This window comes from Oncorhynchus mykiss, chromosome 25 (genome assembly GCF_057628025.1).
Source record: "Oncorhynchus mykiss isolate SJ-2025 chromosome 25, ASM5762802v1, whole genome shotgun sequence".
NCBI lineage: Eukaryota > Metazoa > Chordata > Actinopteri > Salmoniformes > Salmonidae > Oncorhynchus > Oncorhynchus mykiss.
The window spans coordinates 54,913,181-54,926,835 of record NC_143046.1 but is presented as its reverse complement, the minus strand read 5'-3'; the positions used below and the strand labels follow the sequence as shown (position 1 = coordinate 54,926,835).

Sequence of the window (13,655 nt, the reverse complement as noted above, 5' to 3'; positions counted from 1 at the left end):
TCCTTCTAGACACATTTTTGTTGTTGTATATGGCTCTCCTAGTGGTTTTGCTTTTAATGCTGGATATCATTTGATGTCAAATAATATGGTCTGTTTTTCCTGCATGGTGTGTAAAAATTCCCACAAGATACTGTATATGCGCAATATGCTATTATTTTAAACAGAATGGTTTCAATGGTTATAGGGTCAGTTCCGTTCGACTAAGTTTTAGATATGCACATATAGACTGGTATTTTCCTCCTCTCCATAGGACGATACACTGCCCTTTCCTTCATGTCTCTTAAGGATTTCTCAGGCAGGCTTCAAGGCGGATTTTCATATATGTCCTCTTTTGCAAATCCATCCACAGTTCCACACAATATGTTATGACAGCTATCTCTATCTGAATAGTAAAGGTCATTGGATGAGAGTTAAGGAAGGGAAAGGATAATCTGTCTCCATGCGAGAGCACTTAAAAACTATAAAAATAAAAAAAATCTATATTCTGTTTGATAATGAGTGTTTCAGACTAAAGAAGTGTCTCCAGTTGCAAGACCTCATTCTGGGTCATTTTATTGAGATGATGAGGTCAGGTAGGCAGGAAAGATGTGTCGAGGTTGAATTTGGAGTATGTCATTGGTGAACAGTTTTATGACAACACAGACGACATGTAACATAATGTCGTGTCAGTCGCTAGATAGTTAGCTGACGTGAGGACGTCATCGCTGTTCAAAGGCAATAACTGTTCAATTCTACCTGAAATCAGAAATCCCCCTTTCCTCAACCCAAGTTCCACGTCTGGGACTTTTCAAGGAAAGTGTTTGTGTCGATAGACGTGCTGGAGATTACAAGACTAGTGTTACGAAGTCTGATGAAGCTAATGAGGAAGGGATGCACAGTTTTTAAGAAAGCCAAGAGATGGAGATTTGTAATAAAAGTGTGAGCGGATTACCAACTTCTCTTATTCCAGAGTCTTCCTCTTTGATATCTGCATGCTAATCTCATAAGTGTCTGTCAAGCAGACATGACAATTCAGTTTAACAAGATACCGCTTCCTGCACCTTTAGCTTCTCAGCTAGCTCTCTCTCTTTCTCTTTACAAATGAAAACTCACGAGAGGGTTTTGTGGAAACGACATATTCTAACAAGGGAAAAAAGGGGATTAGCTTCATCCACTTTTGATCATTTAAACTCCTGACAACGGAAATTGTTTAAATGTGAATGTGTTTTCCTAGCTAATGTGTTCAATGTGACCACAGCACTGTTTAATGGTGTAATGACCCAAGAGGCTCGTAGTTGGTGCTCGGGGCTTTCCTCATGAAAAGTAGCAATAAACATCTGTGTTCAATAAATATTCACATTTTGAGTTGATTATTTTCCAGGGTTAAACATATGATTATTTCCAGTGAAGTCATGTTATGAGTCCCAGTTGATGATGCTGAGGCCCAAACAAGTCCACAAATCCCCACACTTAGGAATTCCTATCCCCTGAAGTTTAATACAATTGTTGTGGCAAAATATGTCAATTTAACACTTTGATGCAAATATTTTTTTTTATTTAGTCTTGAAGATACTTTCAGGGATAAAATGAACAGAGCATCTAGCCCCCCGGTTGAACCTGAAGAGGAACCACTCATAATTGACACATCATTAACAAAGCTTATCAATAAATCTAATCCAATTTTATTGGTCACATACACATGGTTAGCAGATGTTAATGCGAGTATAGTGAAATCCTTCTGCATCTAGTTCCGACCATGCAGTAATATCTAACAAGTAATCTAACAATTTCACAACAACAAAGGAATTAATAAGAATATGTACATATACATATAGGGATGAGCGATGGCCGAACGGCATAGGCAAGATGCAGAAGATGGTATAGAGTACAGTATATACATATGAGATGAGTAATGTAAGGTATGTAAACATTATATAATGTGGCATTGTTTAAAGTGACTAGTGATACATTTATTACATCCAATTTTTAATTATTAAAGTAGCTAGAGATTTGAGTCAGTATGTTGGCAGCAGCCACTCAATGTTAGTGATGGCTGTTTAACAGTCTGATGGCCTTGAGATAGAAGCTGTTTTTCAGTCTCTCGGCCCCAGCTTTGATGCACCTGTACTGACCTCGCCTTCTGGATGATAGCGGGGTGAACAGGCAGTGGCTCGGGTGGTTGTTGTCCTTGATTAACTTTTTGGCCTTCCTGTGACATCGGGTCGTGTAGGTGTCCTGGAGGGCAGGTAGTTTGCCGCAGGTGATGCATTGTGCAGACCTCACTACCCTCTGGAGAGCCTTACGGTTGTGTGCGGAGCAGTTGCTGTACCAGGCGGTGAAACAGCCCGACAGGATGCTCTCGATTGTGCATCTGTAAAAGTTTGGTGTTTTTGGTAACAAGCAACATTTCTTCAGCCTCCTGATGATGAAGAGGCGCCGTTGCGCATTCTTCATCATGCTGTCTGTGTGGGTGTACCATTTCAGTTGGTCCGTAATGAGTACGCACAGGAACTTAAAACTTTCGACCTTCTCCACTACTGTCCCGTCGATGTGGATAGGGGGGTACTCCCTCTGCTGTTTCCTGAAGTCCACGATCATCTCCTTTATTTTGTTGACGTTGAGTGTTTTGACACCACACTCCGAAGGCCTCACCTCCTCCCTGTAGGCCGTCTCGTCGTTGTTGGTAATCAAGCCTACCACTGTAGTGTCGTCTGCAAACTTGATGATTGAGTTGGAGGCGTGCATGTCCACGCAGTCATGGGTGAACAGGGAGTACAGGAGAGGGCTGAGAACGCACCCTTGTGGGGCCCCAGTGTTGAGGATCAGCGGGGAGAAGATGTTGTTTCCTACCCTCACCACCTGGGGGCGTCCTGTCAGAAAGTCCAGGACCCAGTTGCACAGGGCTGAGTCGAGACCCAGGGTCTTGAGCTTAATGACGAGTTTGGAGGGTACTATGGTGTTAAATGCTGAGCTGTAGTTGATGAACAGCATTCTTACATAGGTATTCCTCTTGTCCAGATGGGTTAGGGCAGTGTGCAGTGTGGTTGCGATTGCGTCATCTGTGGATCTATTGGGGTGGTAAGCAAATTGGAGTGTGTCTAGGGTGTCAGGTAGGGTGGAGGTGTTACGATCCTTGACTAGTCTCTCAAAGCACTTCATGATGACGGAAGTGAGTGCTATGAGGCGATAGTCATTTAGCTCAGTTACCTTAGCTTTCTTAGGAACAGGAACAATGGTGGCCCTCTTGAAGCATGTGGGAACAGCAGACTGGGATAGGGATTGATTGAATATGTCCGTAAACACACCAGCCAGCTTGTCTGCGCATGCTTTGAGGAAACGGATAGAGATGCCGTCTGGGCCGGCAGCCTTGCGAGGGTTAACTTGTTTAAATGTTTTACTCACGTTGGCTGCGATGAAGGAGAGCCCGCAGGTTTTGGTAGCGGCCCGTGTTGGTGGCACTGTATTGTCCTCAAAGCGAGCAAAGAAGTTGTTTAGTTTGTCTGGGAGCAAGACATCGGGGTCCGCAATGGGGCTGGTTTTCTTTTTGTAGTCCGTGATTGACTGTAGACCCGGCCACATACCTCTCGTGTCTGAGCCGTTGAATTGCCACTCTACTTTGTCTCTATACTGACGCTGAGCTTGTAGGATTGCCTTGCGGAGGGAATAGCTATACTGTTTGTATTTGGTCATGTTTCTGGTCACCTTGCCCTGATTAAAAGCAGTGGTTCATGCTTTCAGTTTTGCGTGAATGCTGCCATCAATCCACGGTTTCTAGTTGGGGAAGGTTTTAATATTCGCCATGTGTACAACATCACCGATGCACTTGCTAATAAACTCGCTCACGGAAACAGCGTATAGATCAATGTCATTGTTCAACGCTATCCAGATCACATGTTCACGTGATCGAAGCAATTTTGAAGAGTGGAATCAGATTGGTCGGACCAGCGTTGAACAGACCTGAGCACGGGTGTTTTCTGTTTTAGTTTCTGTCTATAGGCTGGAAGCAACAAAATGGAGTCGTGGTCAGATTTGCCGAAAGGAGGGCGAGGGAGAGCTTTGTATGTGTTGCGGAAGTTAGAGTAACAATGATCCAGGATTTTGCCGGCCTGGGTTGCGCATTTGATATGCTGATAAAATTTGAGAGCCTTGTTTTCAGATTATACTACAATAAATGCAGCCTCAGGATATGTCATTTCCAGTTTACATAGAGTCCAATGAAGTTCTTTCAGGGCCGTCAAGGTGCCTGCTTGGGGGGATTATGTGATTATGATCGAAGAGATTTCTCTAGGTAGATAATGCGGTTGGCATTTGATTGTGAGGAATTCTAGGTCAGGTGAACAAAAATACTTGAGTTCCTGTATGTTGTCCTGTATGTTGTTATGATCACACCACCACTCGTTAATCACACTTTGTGTGGTACACTAAACTGTTAGCCCAAAATAAAATGTGCTTTATTCAACAGCTCCTCCTTTTCTCCCAAATAGGTTGGAGCAGAAGAACTTGAAAAATATCCACAGGAATCGTTCCTGAACTGTTTTATATAACAAGCTGATTGCATAAATATTACATTGGCTCTTAGACTCAACACATGGTCTCACTGGCGATCTATAACGTTCAACACCATGCTTGGGAATCAACCACCAGCCACCTCACAGCAGGAGAGGTAGCTACATTTAGAGCTTTTAACAGCTTCTCACACTGTCCTATATAGAGATATCTACAGGATGTGACCTGGATGATCCCTCTCTGTCAATCACCGGGTAAGGCCTAATTTTACCTTTGAGACTAAATGCTGGGAGATCTTAAAGCCAATGGACCGCCAATACCTTAATCATGCATAATCTCGCTAGTCACAGCTTGGGGGGACATGGGGATGGACACATCACCCCAATTAGTGGTAGCCCTAGCTTTAAAACCTGTCATTAGACCATGTAACCAAACTGTCAGTCATCAGATCACATCCAATGTGCTGCTGTCTCCTCTCGCTGGCAGCCTTACAGCCTGCACAGAGGTCACATATAAGCACACAAACACATTCAGGCTGTATGCACACTGGTAGACACAAACACACACACATAGACACACACACATGGTGCAAACTGTGGCACGTTAATGTAATATCTATATAGAGTTTTCAGTCAAGCAAATTTCAGTCAAGCCACAGTGCTCAGGGCTGTATACTTCTAATAGGCTGACAAACTGTATGCATTGCATTCCTCTAAGCTTTCCTCTCCAAGCAGAGGGAGAGTTGCCTCACCCACAAAGTACGAGTAATGTTATACAGCATATAACATATAGCATATAGCTGTTATAGAGCAGAGCTATATTTTGGGAATTTTTACTGAAATATGAATAAAATGTTATTGGGGCCTATCCTTTCCTTAATGAATGAGGTACTAAGGTATGTGCATACATTATTATATTTTTTAAAAATTTCACCTTTATTTAACCAGGTTAGCTAATTGAGAACAAGTTTTCATTTACAACTGCGACCTGGCCAAGATAAAGCAAAGCAGTCCGACACAAACAACACATGGAATTACACATGGAATTACACATGGAATTACACATGGAATAAACAAGTGTACAGTCAATAACACAATAGAAAAAAAGAAAGTGTGCAAATGGCATGAGGAGGTAAGGCAATAAATAGGCCATAGTAGCGAAGTAATTACAATTTAGCAGATTAACACTGGAGTGATGGATGAGCAGATGATGATGTGCAAGTAGAGATACTGGTGTGCAAAAGAGCAGAAAAGTAAATAAAAACAATATGAGGATGAGGTAGGTAGATTGGGTGGGCTATTTACAGAAGGACTATGTACAGCTGCAGCGATCGGTTAGCTGCTCAGATAGCTGATTTTTAAAGTTATACCTGCTGGAGCGCGTGCTACAGGTGGGTGCTGTTATCATGACCAGTGAGCTGAGATAAGGAGGAGCTTTACCTAGCACAGACTTATAGATGACATACATTAAATGTAAGCATATCTATCAACTCGGTATGCAGATATCATCCCGCTGGAGTTTTAAAGACGATGTGGTCTTTTCTGGTCGACAGAAGAGCATTAAGCGTTATCTTGGCTAGGTGCTAACCATTAAGCCCAGAACAGTAAGACAGGGTCAACCTGAATGACAGGCCGGGATGAATATCCTTTTCAGAGGAAACGATAAAGCGGGGTCTTGTTCGGCGCACTCAAAACAGAATCATAATTTTTCTAGTGGCGTCAAAGGCTCCAACATGTTTTCATTCTTCATCTCCATAGTAAAGCGAAGAGGGGTCACATAAAGGAGGACATTGACCACAGCTGAGAGATTGATGGTCGGAATGGACATGCCAAGAGGACCTCTGTTAAGTCAAGGCACCCATTCAGCGTTAATGAAAAAGAGTTACAGTAAATCATCTTATGGACTAATCTATTAGCAATAATGAATTCACGCTGGCACGTTTAACCTTAGCTTTGCAATTCATTATATCTGAGATTAACAAGGGATGGAATATAAGTGAACTGTCTGCTGGGAATTATGTCGAAGGGGCTCGTTGTCAATCACTGTATTGTGTTCCAATGGCTCCCCATTTAGACAGAGAGGAATTGGCTTGCCCATTTACTGCTTCTCCTCGCTCTGCTAAGATGGTTAACTCTTCATTACCCGAATTAAAGGCATCCATCTCCTCTGGCTTCTGCCCCATTGCAATGACCTCTACCTGTCAAAACTTTAATGTACACCGCTTGAGTGATGGATGATACCACCAACCCCATTGTCAAAATTATCAAGCGACTGTCCAACCCACTCCAATTCATCTCCATCTCTGGGGCCGGCGCCACTGGCCATGATTTAATAATTGCGTCACACGTGCTAATTTAATCTCATAGAAATTAGAAACAACCTCTTAATTAAATGCCTATAATTGTTGGGAGAGTTTACAGGGATCACCCCCAAAGCTTTTAACACAGCTTTGCGAGAGCATATTGTTGATATTCCTATATGACATGTTGTTTCAGGTCTCCTCCAAGGCTCCAACCGATACTAGAGAGGGGATGGATATAGGATCCATATACTGTATGATCCACCAGGAAGAGACGAGAAGAAAAACATGTTGATCTGGTTAAAAAGCAGAACGCTTTAATGGTACAGTGAAGGATAAAGCATCCTGGTGTTTGTAAGTCATAGTATGAATACACTTACAATTACATCATTTTGGTTCTTGATTAAATCAATGCCTCCATGCAAACTAAGTTGGGTTTTTTTATGTTCAAGATTGGCACAATACCTAACTGTTTGTGAGGGAACCTTTGTTGTCAGACTAACATAGCACTCTCTCAGTCAACTTAGTATTTGCATCACCTTTAGACAAATGTAAATATTCAAGCACATGCTAGCCGTCATCCATAATGCATGTTAGAAGTGGTCCCAGGCCTGTCTGACCTCTTGTTCCCCCTTTTCTCTCCCAGACAGATGCAGATAGCACTCCATGCACAGCTCACTTCCTGAAAAAGAGAGTTATGGTTTCCTGGGAGAGGCATGCTGGAGGCTGAGACGTCCCCAGGAGCCAAGAGGAATCAGAAGGAGTAGACAGGTACCTTTGGAGAGGGCCCATCCCAGATCTCTCCTCTCCCTCAGAGTTCCACCATGTACCTGTCAAGGGGTCAGGAGGGCAGAGGAGGTTCAGATGGTTTGTGACCCCGGTGACAGGTTCCGGAATGTGTTTGGTTGGGGAGGGTGTGTGTCTATGTGTGTGTCTGTGTGCGTGTCTGTGTCTGAGTCAAGTAAGATCTTGTAGAGGAGGTATAAACAACAACACTGCAACCCAAAACTGCAGACCCCGAAACCAGAGCAGAGACAGATGGAACGAGAGAGAGAGAGAGCAGCTCTTGCCTGCCTGGCATGCAAACGATGAGCTTATCATACCCAAGGAGGTGACCATTGCATGTAACAGCCCATTCAGGCTTATGACTCAATCAGAGCGGCTTATGGCGCTTAGGTAATTATTTAATCAGAGAGTGGATGTGTCAATAGAAGTCGACAAGAGATTAATTACAGGTCTGAGGATGGCTTGAGCTTGCTTTTTACTGGTCTTCCCACCCAGCGGCATACAGCAGCAGCAGCAGTGGCTGATGGGATGACTGCGGTTGGAGAGTGGAGAGTGACAGCTCTGGCGGAGCAGGAATAATCACGAGAGGGCTAACACTCTCTCCCCAGCCAATGATCGGTATTAATACCGACGCATTCCTTGATTCAAACGTTTAATTAGCCGTATTAAGGCCGCATGGCACTTAGCGCGTAGCGAGATAAAGGAGAAAACACCACCACCCACCACCCTTTTCCCCATGCAGGATCTAGGGCCATCATAGATATCATTGGCGGCTGACTGGTCTTTAGCGGTAACTCCTGTAGCTCTGGCGGCACGCTAAGATGATATAAAGGGGCTTTTCATGACAGCTATAAGGGAAGCTAGGCCAGTCACAGCAGAGAGAATGTGCATGAGTCAGTCGTCAGTCAGCCCATACTTGGTAACCTGCTTTTATTTATAGCGGCGTTTGGGAAGGATGAAAGGAGGACCGGAGGACTCTCGCTGAACGTTAGCACCTCACTGCTGATTAGTGACACCTGACAAGGGCTGACGTTGACTTTTACATTGCTAACTGTTCCGATTAAAGAGTGCAATGATACTAACGCGGTGCCATATTCGTTTTGGCCGTTGCTTATCCATTCCCGTTGCTTGTTTTGGCTGGGAAGAAACAGGATGTATGATTTATAACCTAGGGGAGAGAGTAGAATGAGGGGCGAGTTGAGACGGATGCCCAATTCCAAAGTTGTTGTTAACTACCAAAACATGTTACGAGCCTAGATAGAGCGAGATAAATGGCAACAAAAAAAAAACAAGCGAGGGGAAGCTAAATCAAATCAAATCAAATGTTATTTGTCACATGCGCCGAAAACAACAGGCACATAGGCCTTACAGTGAAATGCTTACTTACGTGTTAAGTAAGCATTTCAAAAATAAGTGTTAAGAAAGTATTTACTAAATTAACTTAAGGAAACAATAAATAAATACAAATAAATTACAAATAAAAAAAATTGAATAATTAAAGAGCAACAATAAAATGTATGCTCGATGTACCGGTACAGAGTCAATGTGTTTGGGCACAGGTTAGTAGTACATGTAGGTAGAGGTAAAGTGACTATGCATAGATAATAAACACAGAGTAGCAGCAGTGTAAAAATGGGGGGGGAGCCATTTGATTAGCTGTTCATGAGTCTTATGGCTTGGGGGTAGTGCAGCTGTGGAACATTTTGAGGATATGTGGACCCATGCCAAATCTTTTCAGTCTCATGAGGGGGATTAGGCGTTGTCGTGCCGTCGTCCCTGGCTTGGTGTGCTGGGACCATGACAGTTCTTTGGTGATGTGGACACCAAGGAACTTGAAGCTCTCAACCTGCTCCACCACAACCCCGTCGATGAGAATGGAGGCATGCCCGGCCCTCCTTTTCCTGTAGTCCACAATCATCTCCTTTGTTTGATCACGTCGAGGGAGAGGTTGTTATCCTGGTACCACACTGCCAGGCCTATGACCTCCTCCCTATATGACAGGCCTGTGCAACTCCAGTCCTCAGGACCCCAAGAACTGGAATTGCCCAGGCCTGCTATAGGCTGTCTCATCGTTGTCGGTGATCAGGCCTACCACTGTTGTGTCATCGGAAAACTTCATGATGGTATTGGAGTCGTGCTTGGCCATACAGTCATGGGTGAACAGGGATTACAGGAGGAGACTAAGCATACACCACTGAGGGGCCCCAGTGTTGAGGATCAACATAGAAGATGTGTTGTTACCTACCCTTACCACCTGGAAGTCCAGGATCCAGTTGCAGAGGGAGGTGTTTAGTCCCAGGGTCCTTAGCTTAGTGATGAGCTTTGAGGGCACTATGGTGTTGAATGCTGAGCTGTAGTCAAAGAACAGCATTCTCACGTAGGTGTTCCTTTTTGTCCAGGTGGGAAAGGGCAGTGTAGAGTGCAATAGTGATTGCATCATCTGTGGATATGTTGGGGTGGTATGCAGATTGGAGTGGATCTATGGTTTCTTGGGTAATGGTGTTGATGTGAGCCATGACCAGCCTTTCAAAGCACTTCATGACTACAGACGTGAGTGATATGGGTCAGTAGTCATTTAGGCAGGTTACCTTGGTGTTCTTGGGCACAGGGACTATGGTGGTCTGCTTGAAACATCTATTACATGGTGACTATGGTGATCTCCCATTGCTTTGACATCCCTAAGAAATACAGTGAGCCTTGACACACTGTGTTCCTGTCATTAAAGAAAGAGGAAAGCAAAGCAAAGCAGAGAGAAGCAGTAGCAGGGGGATAGGGAGGGGAGGAGCTTGGTAGAGGGCTGTCAGAGAGATGGCTATGTGGAGGCGAAGCCAGAGACAGGCAGCCCTAGGCAGCACTAGGCAGGCAGATGGAGGACCCCTACCCCTAATTCTCAACTGTACTATGTGTGCTATGTATAAAATGCATTGGCAGGGATCCATGTCCTTCAACTCCCTGTGTACCCACTCTCAGCCACCCTGGCCAGCTGTGCTTGTGCTAGCTCACTGGGCCCCGACAGTTGGGATCAAAACAACACGTGAACCAGTCGTGACACGGACCCTCCTCGTCAAAACATGTGAACAGCCCGCGACATGGCTTCTCAATATCACCGGGGGCGAGGTGTGTGTGCGTGTGTGGTGCACTCAAATGCATGTGTGTGTACGTGCCTGAGCACAGACGCTGTGGCGACTGCCCTATCAACCAAGCGATGGCTAACGTGTTAGTCAGCTATCAAATTACACTGTGATTGCGCCACACACGTATTGCTTTCGCTCATCATGGAAACACAACGTGAACCAACATGAGACATCCAGCCTTCTGTACTCATCAAGGGAGAGCTCAGAGGATTATACACATAGGCCCTGTTGGAAGACTTATAAAATGCAATCTGTCATCCCTGCCTTGAAGTAATCACTGACCTGACATTAAATAATTGGTGAAAGCATTGCAGTGGAAAGCTTGCTTACACCTATCTAGTCATGTCAGATCAGTGATTACTTCAAGGAAGGGAGTTAGAAAGGACACAGTTTATGTATTCAAACAGGACGATAGACTGTGGACTTCACATAGGCTACAGAGGTTTGATATTGGATATTGCTGGTTACCTTCCCACCCATGGGAACTATAGGCAGGAAATGTAGTGCACTCAGTTTGATTGTCTTGGAACAGAGTATGTGCAGGGACACTGGGATGGTAGAACCATCAGATAGCATAGACCTGCTTGTTTTCTCAGTCTATACAGGTGTTTTCAATGAAAGATCCCATTGTATGGAAAGCATTTAAGATGTAGAGAGAAAGGGGAAAGATAAATAAGGAGAGCAAAAGGATGAGAAAAACATCAATGCTGAGACAGATGAAGTCTCAATAAATTATGAAATGCTTTGATAGTTCTGAATGGAAAGAAGCCTGCAGTCTTTTTGATGGAAATATTGTCATGATATTTTAGTTGGCAGAAAACTATGGTGAGCATGAATATCCCTATTATAAAGACTTGACCACATCAACACGCCATGCATTTCTGAGAAACTTCGGTGTCCTTAACATTTTAATTCAAGCTTCATCTGGATGTCAATTTAATAATAACATTTGGATAGTACAACGGTATGTGTAATTTATATTCATTCATATACAGTGGGGTCCAAAATGATTGGCACCCTTGGTAAAAACAAAGCAAAAAAAGACTGTATAAAACAAATACTGAGCTAAATTGCATACAAAAATGAGGAAATGATGTTATTTTATACTAATATCATTTAGATTTAGTTTAACAAGTAATAAAAAAATAAAATTCCAAACAAAGGGGTCGAAATTATCGGCACCCTTGTTTTCAGTACTCCAATACCCTCACCTTGCGAGGATAACAACACTTTTTCTAAAATGTTTTATGAGATTGGAGTACACATTGGGAGGGTTCTTAGACATTCCTCCTTACAGAATATTTTCAGATCCTTGATATCCTTCGTCTGCGCTTATGGACTGCCCTCTTCAATTCAATTTTCTATATATATATATTCTATATTTCTATATAAATATATACACTACCGTTCAAAAGTTTGTGGTCACTTAGAAATGTCCTTGTTTTTGATATAACATATTTAAAAAATTGTCCATTAAAATAATATGAAATTGATCAGAAATACATTGTTACATAGGTGTACAGAGGCCCATTATCAGCAACCATCACTCCTGTGTTCCAGTAGCACCTTGTGTTAGCTAATCCAAGTGTATAATTTTAAAAGGCTTATTGATCATTAGAAAACCCTTTTATTGAGATAAACTTTTGTTATTGACCAAATCCTTATTTTCCACCATCATTTGCAAATAAATTCATTAAAAATCCTACAATGTGATTTTCTGGATATTTTTTCTCATTTTGTCTGTCATAGTTAAAGTGTACCTATGATGAAAATTACAGGCCTCTCTCAACTTTTTTGCCCCACTGTATATATACAGTATATATATAGTTCAGTGACTTTTTCCTAACTCTCATATAGTAAAGGCTTGCCTTTTCTTTGACTTTCACTTCCTTTTCAAGTGGAAATGTTTTCAATTGTATGTGAACCAAACGTGAGTAGAAATTACAATACGGTGCTACCATATCCCCATAGGAAGAAAATGAGTTGACAGCTGAGGGTGGGTTTCAGTGTTCCAAACAGGGTCAGGTCTTGGTGGTGTGCCGCTGCACCTTGGTGTATAACCACGGCAGACGGAGACCATGTGAGTGACAGGTACAGGCAGAGGAAGCACCCAAGGTTACGTCATGTACTGTAAATACATTTGACTTACAGCTAAATCATATCAGATCTGAAGCATTTCTTGTTTATCATGCTCGTGTTTCTCCGACTGAGTCATAGTCCTATTTCTTGAATCCAATATTAGATGTAAATAGGATTCAGAATGCATCAGAGTAGCCACAGCATTCTTGTGTGTTATAATGTAGGTTAGTATACACATGTGATGTTTTCTTGGTTCTGGCCCTAGATCTATGCCGAGATTTGTGTACCACCTAAACAATGATATCAGGCACTTTTGGCTTGTACATATTCATATCAAATCAAAGTTTATTGGTCGCGTTTAATATAGTGTTCATTATTTGCTCTACTGGTATGTCACGTGCATTTCATAAAACCAATATGTCGTCATAGTCATGTAATACAGTAAATAATATGTCACCAAAAGGTGACATATACTGTAAATAATATATCATCTTAACTGACATAACTAGAATGATTTATGTAATTACAGTATTTTTTACATATTATAATGAGACCGAGGGGAAAAAACTACGATGCTCAACCACCTCATATTGCATCAACCTCTATAATTATATTAGCGTAAATATGAACACTAGTCCTATAGACATAACCAAATCAACATTTGATTGTCCATTCCACGTAATTGTCATGAATGCCTAGATAAACATTGAAAGGTATATTCCAAGACGTCGTTGTGAGGGATGGAGATTCCCATCTATTATATTCCAGGGTTATGAGAAAACATTACCTGAATGACCTGTCTATTATTATTTGCACTAACGAATAATTATTACGACCATTTCTTTACCTAAGCCATAAACTTTGACATTTGA

At 42.5% G+C, this 13,655-nt stretch overlaps 1 long non-coding RNA gene across 1 annotated transcript; it reads left to right on the top strand.

Annotated features, from left to right (window-relative positions):
• Positions 1 to 6,980: 6,980 nt before the first annotated feature.
• On the top strand, positions 6,981 to 11,787 carry LOC149972047 (uncharacterized). The gene is made up of 2 exons (XR_016491884.1): positions 6,981 to 7,138; positions 7,431 to 11,787. It is a non-coding gene; the product is annotated as an uncharacterized LOC149972047 (long non-coding RNA).
• The last annotated feature ends 1,868 nt before the right edge of the window (positions 11,788 to 13,655 follow it).